This window comes from Rattus norvegicus, chromosome 8 (genome assembly GCF_021556685.1).
Source record: "Rattus norvegicus strain SHRSP/BbbUtx chromosome 8, alternate assembly SHRSP_T2T, whole genome shotgun sequence".
Taxonomy (NCBI): Eukaryota; Metazoa; Chordata; class Mammalia; order Rodentia; family Muridae; genus Rattus; species Rattus norvegicus.
The window spans coordinates 92450706-92458884 of NC_141541.1; positions in this window are offsets into that span (position 1 = coordinate 92450706).

Below are 8179 nucleotides of genomic sequence, written 5' to 3' on the forward strand. Positions count from 1 at the left end.
TCCCTCCAAGCCTGCCCTCTTCTTCCTCACCTTCTCTTTGCATGGGAAGCATCTCTCTCTTTTAAGAATGTTTGCAGAAACATTCAGAAAACGATTAATAATACAGAATTATCTCCTCACCTTAAAATTACTTAAGAATTTATGTATGTGGTTTGCCTACATGTATGTACATGTGCGACAGGCATGCCTGGTCTGAGTGGAGATCAGAAGAGGACATAGAATCCCTTGGAACTGGAGCTAAAGATGGTTGTGAGCTGCCGTGTGGGTGCTGGGAATAGAATTCAGGCCCTCTGTAAGAGCAGCAAGTGCTCTTAACAGCTGAACCATCTCTCCAGCCCCATCTTAAGATTCTAACCACATCTACAATGCCTTTTATTTCCAAGAAGGGTGGCATCTATAGGCTCCAGGGGCTACCATTCAGTCCACTACACAATCAGTCTCTTGTCCACTTTGAGAGCTATCAAGCAACCATGAGCTCTCTAGGGAAAGCAATGGACTGATACCCTGCCATTTATTAAAAGCCTCTGATCAGTGACCATCCAAAGGGAACACAAAATGTGTCACACTCAGGATCTTCAATGTTAGGCTTTCTAGTAATTCATAATTTGTCCAAACCATTATAGAATTCATACTTCTGGTCATTTTTCCTTTAGGGAAAGTCACCACGTGGATGCAAATTCTAATATCCTCTCACAGGGAATTTTCCACATTTCTCTGGGGCCATTTCTTCTGCATGCATGCACATATTGTGCACGTGTGTACACGATACAGGTATATGTGTTGCACACACATGAATGTGCAGGAACTTACAACCCTGCAGGAACAAGCATAGTGAGAGCAGACCATCAACCGTCTTCCTTTATCACTCACTGTCTTATTGTCTTGACACAGGGTCTGTCACTGAACAGGGATCCAGCTATTTCAGCTAGCCCGGCTGACCAGGAAGCTTTTGGAATGTCTCTGTCTCCATACCCCATTACTAGGTTTATGTCTGTACATAGCCATACCTGGCTTTTTATGTGGATGCTGAGTATTTGAACTCATATCTTCATAGCCTTACCCACCAAGGCTTTGTTTTAGGGACACTTCCAAGCTCAGTTAGGTCTCTGCCACAGTCTATTTGCAATTGGTGTTTACAATGTTACAGATCATTTGTAATTTTGTCTTTAATTATTTCCTTTTTCAGTTTCTCAAGAAGGGGCCCACCATAAATCAGAATTTGCCCCCACATTACTTGCCTGAAGATGTCTTAGTGAAAGGATCGTATGTAGATGTGGACACAGGGAGAAAGGAACAAACAGGGAACACTGAGGTTCAGGGAAATGGGAAAGAGTCTGGTGCTGTTCTCCCGGAAGTGCATGCAGCAAGGGCAGGTATCCTGTGCTCTGAGGGACGCTCAGGCCTTGTGCCTGTGCCTTCACAACCTCCCACTTGATGAGGGAACACCGTTGCACCTGCTCTAGCTTAGGAGGCAGTGGTTCAGATAACACCCAGCCCAGGGTGAGCAGCTCACTTCACAGAATCATTTCATGTTCTCTGGCAGATACACAAATGCATACCAAAGCCCAGGTATAACCTCCGATCTGTTTCCTAATAATCTGGGGACCAGGTCATGGCTTTTTCCTAAACCCTAAAGGACTGCACCTTGAGGGCTTTCAGATGTCACCTCCAGAGCTGCTTTAAGTTAAGCACATCAAGTGCCATTTAATCTGTTGACTCCTCAATCTTAAATAGCAGAGTCGCTTGCCCTGCAATGCGTGGTACCTGCAAATCCCTTTCTTGCCTCTGACCCCCTTCGGAACTGGCAGGCTAATAGCCTACCTGATAAATGAGAAAAAGCAGCATCTTCTGATGTGGGTGTTGTTAAAAAGCCAACAAGATGACACGTGTTACTTTAATAGTGATGGGTGGTAGACAGCAGCAATTTTCTTACTCTGGAGGGAGTGTCTCAGCCTTCTATAGGTCAGTGGACCTCCATACGTGTTACTGAAGTCATGACCCTTGAATTCACCATTTATTTTCCCACCGACTTCTGGCATACATTTTCCTTTGCCAAAGAAACCATTGGCATTTGCTGCCTCCTCCTCATGGCAGCGCACCAACACGATGCTATCTATCTGCACAATGGACCATGGTGATAAATGTCACGGTGAGACAAACAAGGCTGCTGTGGTAGACTCTTACTGAAAAGGGATGACCTTGCTCTGAGGTGAGATGGCAAGATTCACAGCATACACTGCAGGTGAAAACCTGACTTACCGCTATTGAAAATGAAGGAAAATGTCTAATGGGTTGATAGCTCTCAAAATTATACTGATTGCTGACTAACTGAGATCTGCCACAGGGGCTGAATTGGAGCTGCATGATGAGTTTGTGGTGAAGTATCATTCTCCAGGATTCTGCTGTTTCTCTGTTCCGATCGAACAGGAAGAGTTCAGTGGGAACATAACAAAGATGTATTGCCTTGAATCTTTCGGACCACGGAAGGCAACATGAACAGCTGACATTACCAGGGAGTAGGGTGTTCGTTACTTCTGGCAAACTGCGGCACACTGCTCCAACTGGGAGAGAGTGTCCTAGCTCTGACTTGGTCTCTCATACCATTCCTCTCGTTTCATGAGGAAAGGAAGCAGCGTAGGACCCGGGAATGACAATGCGTAATTCAGCTGTACATGTGGTAACTGGGGAGGCATGTCTGTGTTTGGAGGAGGAGTCAATGAGCCCCAGTGGGATGGACTCAGGCCACAATTCAATCTGTCACCTGACCACTACAACCCTCATTTTGATTGATTACCACAGTTCTAACTTGGGTTCTTAATGATGGACATGTTCCATATTCCGATAATCCCCCTGAACTGTTTCTCTTCTTTCTCAGTGAAAGGTAAGCAGATTTATAATATATACTCAAGACATCACCCCCCCCCAAAATTCCCTTCACTGAGGTAGCTCTGCAGTTAGACATGGTGGTCGAGGCCTCTAGTCTCAGCCTTCAGGAGGCCAAGATAGGAGGAAAGCTGGGGCCCAGAAACTCAAGACTATCCTAGGCAACATAGTAAGACCTGTTTCAAATGAAAGAAGAGAAAAGAGGGATGGAGGGAGGAAGACAGGGAAGGAGGGAGGGAAGGAGGGAGGGAGGAAGACAGAGAAGGAAGAAGGGAAGGAGGGAGGGAGGGAGGAAGACAGGGAAGGAGGGAGGGAGGGAAGGAGGGAGGGAGGGAGAGAGGGAGGGAGAGAGGGAGGGATGGAGGGAGGGAGGGAGGGAAGGAGGGAGGAAGGGAGGGAGGGAGGGAGGGAAGGAGGGAGGGAGGGAGGGAGGGATCTCCAAGTCTGTGCTCTGGATCACATATGGGAATTGGTAGGGGAGTTTTCTTTCTACTGTAGCGACTTAGGCCTGTGTTTGCAAGACTTTGACAGTTGTATCAATCAATAGGACCATAGTAAGTTGCCCGTTTATTTCTGTCTCAGGCACATTGTAATCAATTACCATCACTGTACTATCCAAAACCATTCTAATATCGATTCTCCTGTTGTTATGATAGCCATGGCCTCACCATCACTGGCCCTTAGGTACCTCTCCAACTGGTGACACTCTCATTGACACTGAAGGGACCACATCTGAGACAACCTTCTCTCCCTCTCATCCTCAGCCTACAGGAAGTAGCTGCGAAGCAACTTTTCAATCACGTTGGCGGTCATTATCAAATGCCAAGGAAGTAGGTCGTACACGATAGCCCCAACCATACTCGCTCCATAAGTCTTTTAATTTTAATTTGCATGTGATTCTAATCCATCTCTACTTTTTATCTCACTTTAATGCAGGCCACTAAGTCTGTTAAACAATTGACAAAACCATAAAGCGCATCCTCACTGGTGAGCACAAGTTTCAGCTCAAGGATTTATGGTATGTTACACATCTACCAATAATTTCAGTTAATTTTATAGACGTTTCATCTGCTTTGGTTAGCATCCTGAGAATCGATTCCTACGCCTTACTATGGATGAAAATCTGCCAAATCCTACCATACTTCACCATCTCCTATCGGGTTGGTCCCCACACAACATTCCATATAATTCTCCTAGATGAAATGGTACTGAGAGTAGAAAGAAACTCATTGTAAGGTTTTGTGTAACAAAGGCTTATTCAGCTGATAAAGTGATTTAGTTGGCCAGGCATGGTCAAAGGAATTGAGAAATTCAGGGTTTTTTTTCCATCTTTATTAAATTGGATATTTCTTATTTACATTTCAAATGTTACTCCCTTTCCCAGTTTCCATGCCAATGTCCCCCTAACCCCTCCCCCTCCCATTCTATATGGGTGTTCCCCTCCCAATCCTCCCCCATTTACCACCCTACCCCCAAGAATCCTGTTCACTGGGGGTCCTGCCTTGGCAGGACCAAGGGCTTCCCCTTCCACTGGTGCCCTTACTAGGTTTTAAGGTGCATTTCAAATGTTCACAATGCAGTTCTTTGGATCCCTAGTCTCTTATAACCAATGTTACAACGTTCACATAAAAAGACTACTGAGGTTGTGGACTTAAGTTTTACCTCTGCAACCCATGGAAATAAGCATTGTTTGGAGACATTTCAAGTGTACGACTATGAAGTACAAGAAAGCCTTTGATGGGTAGTCACACAAGCTCCTTGTCCTACTCTGAAGCAAGAATTTAAAACATGAGCTAATTTTCTTCCTGAGTGCCCTGTAGTGTGACCAGGAGCAGACTTGTCACTAATCTTTACGTTTCTCATTTGCATGATAAAGGTATAATAGCCCTGTGCTCTGCTAAATGCTTGTCTTCGATTACAATTCCCACTACACGTCATAACACAGCTATGAGCCTCATGAAAACAATATCACATTTCTCACATTAGGTTACTGCTCCCTGGAAACCCAACCAGGGCAGATACCTAATTCCGTATCATCTTTTGAGACATTTCTCGGTCCCATTTAGGGCTGTATACAGACTGAATTATGGAAAGCTCAATGTATGAAACAGATACCAGCTAAGATATATCAAACACACACCTCAAAGGATTGAATGTCGTTACAATTATTTAGAAACTTGGAAGTGTGAAGGTCAAAACACTGCCTTTAGCTTTGACTTCAAACGTGTATGACTGTGTCTGCTGTGACCATTATCACCACAACTGTCTGCAGCTACAAGATTGATCCAGACAGGGGAGCACACAGGCCAGCTGCTGCCAACTTGCTTGGAAGAACCGATTGCTTTAGCTTGACTACTACAAGATGTATCTGTGTCCTCTGCCTTCTTAAGATTTCAATTTCCGCCTTGGGTTGACAAAAATTAAAAGTTGTCAGAGAAACACAGCCTGCAAAGGAATCTAATGTAAATTTGGCTTTTCAGTCTCTGCAGTGCTGAGGGAGAACGGAGAGTACATCACCTGGAATGGATTCCTTGTGTCAACCCACGTCTAACATGAAGGAGCTAGAATTATGAGGTAATTAGTCTTTAACTTCTAGGATGAAAAATCTCAACTATAAGAAATCTGCCCCTCAGCTTCATTTTGTTGCTCCTTTGCCTCAAGCCCCCAGGACATTTTCATAGTGCAGAAAATATTAGATTTTACTTTTGTAAGGGCTGGCCTAGCTCTTCAAACAAAGCCACAGCTTTCTGCTTTCTGCTTTCTTCTTCTTCTTCTTCTTCTTCTTCTTCTTCTTCTTCTTCTTCTTCTTCTTCTTCTTCTTCTTCTTCTTCTTCTTCTTCTTCTTCTCCTTCTTCTCCTCCTCCTCCTCCTCCTCCTCCTCCTCCTTCTTCTCCTTCTCCTCGTCCTCCTCCTCCTCCTCCTTCTTCTTCATTTCTTTTTTCTAAATACAAATTTAGAGAAAGGCTACTTTCTCTCTTGTGATTATGGAACATCTTTAAATTTTTTCTGATTGAACCTGAAATTAGAATACATGTGAAACTTAGGGATATAGCTCACAGTCAGAGTTCTTGCCTAGCCTGAATGAGGCCTTGGTTTCAAACTCATCACTGAGAGAGATAAAAAAATATATATATGAAATGAAACAATGTATGAACTGATAATATTCTTAGCTGTATAATATGCCTGTGGAATGTGTTGTCCAGGATGCCCAGATTAAGTATGTTAGAACATAAGCCACAAGGTGGGGCACAACTTGTACACATAATGCTTTCATATCATGAGGCCTCATCATCTACCCACACCACCTCATTTCCAAATAGCTAGGTAATCATTACTCTTGAAAGACTGGTTCACAGGATCCTTCCTTCACAGGGAGGAGAGCCTCGGTTTTATCAAATGTATCACAGGTGATAAAAGAATTCTAACCAGCACCTTCCTTTCCCTCCCGGCAAATAGGAAGGGGAGAATTCTAAGGTAAGAAAAGGAAGAGCTGTTTTTTCTAAGATAGGAAGGAAGAAGGAAGGAAGAAGGAAGGAAGGAAGGTGAGTAGGAAGGGAGGGAACCAGGGGATAGAATTCAGATGGTTGAGGTCAAACTCTAAGTGGAGAAGAGCTGAGAGGACAGCTCTTCCAAAATTGGTGCCTGAATCGGTGTGGTATCAATTACGCAGCACAATAAAACAATCTCTTCTTCCAGGCTTCCCCCACCCCCATATATAGGGCAATGGCATGACACAAAGAGAACGAATCCATAAATTAAGATTTTTCTTTTTTAAAAGTGGCTCACCTTATCTTTATTTTAAACAGCCCAGTTTAACTATGTCCAAGATATGCATAATAAACTGGGTGAACCAACAGACTGCTGAGTCCTGGGACTCTATGTTTTGATGCATTTGTTAGAAAAATCCCTCGACATTTTCAGACAAAGCTAGGCCATCTCTGCCTGTCACCATCTGTATCATCTCTCCTGTCTCTGGCTCATTAACACAATCACCTCAGAAATGGGAGAGTCTGAAGCAGACAGACATCAGCCTGGCAAGCAGCCTGTGGCCTTCCGCAGCCCACAGAGACAAGCCACTGGCTCTGTTAACTGTGGCTTCTATCTCAAGCCGGTGAACCCAGGGACACAAAAGCCATGTTTCCACCACGTACCACCCAGGGGACAGCTGTGTATGCCTGGTTTCTTTCTCTCTGCTCTTCAGGAGACAGCTGGGGGGGGGGGGAAGGAATCACTGAAAACCTTACAAGTCTCCTGCAGCTCGCTTTTAGGACTCCTTTTGAGGTCACTTTGGCTCCCTGTCCCTTTCTAAGTAGAAGCCCTCAGCCACAGACATCAGAATGACCTAGCCAGAACTACAATGCTGGGACGGCCCACGTTTCAAGATGTGAACATCAGTATCTGTTCTAAACCATGTTCAGATGCCCGGAGTGCGGCATGGACGAATGGATGAACTAGTAATGCTGAAGCTTAATCACTAGCAGCCATCCAGTGTCTGTCAGGAAACAGACCCAAGAGCATGGGGATGGCGTGGGGTGGGGGAGGGGCGGCTACAGTTATCAACTCTACTGGAACGCAGCTGTTCTGGTATCTATAGTCGGGTGTCTGAATGTGCAAATGTTGTTTAATAAACTGTTTTCTACTTCAAATGTCTTCGTGAAAGAAGTTTAACACAAAGCAGGTGCAACCTTTTTTCACTGGGCGTCAGCAGCTTCTGTGATGATTCAGAAATTATCAAAGCTATTAGGAAACGCTGCCATTGAGGCATTTAAAATCATAGTCCATAAACTCATAATAAGGACTGAGTGATTTAAATATGAGACTCTAAGAACCTCCTTAGAATTATTTAGAATTTCATGTCTGAAAGCAAATTAAAATAATAATAATTATATAAATAATAATAATAATAATACTAGTAAACATGTTACCAAAAAATATCAAGCTTTTAGTTCTACTATGCTCCTATAACCCCAGCACTCTGAAGGCAGAAAAGAGTGGGTGGTGAGTTCATGGCTGGCCTCAACTACATAGCAGAACTCTGTCTCAAAAATAAACAAAGGAATGCATACAAAAATAATAAACTTTGAACCAGAAACTCCGAGAACTCTGGTCTAGTTTCACTGCTCTTCTCTGTAAGAGGTTGGCAACAGAAAATAAGTTAAGACAGAAACAAATAAATTGATTGACGAAGGTTCACTTTTCCCACAGCAGTAGTATATTTATTGTGCTGAAATCTGATAGCAGGGAATGAAGGGGTGTGGGAAGCCAGAACAGAATGTTCGCAAAGATCTACACATCT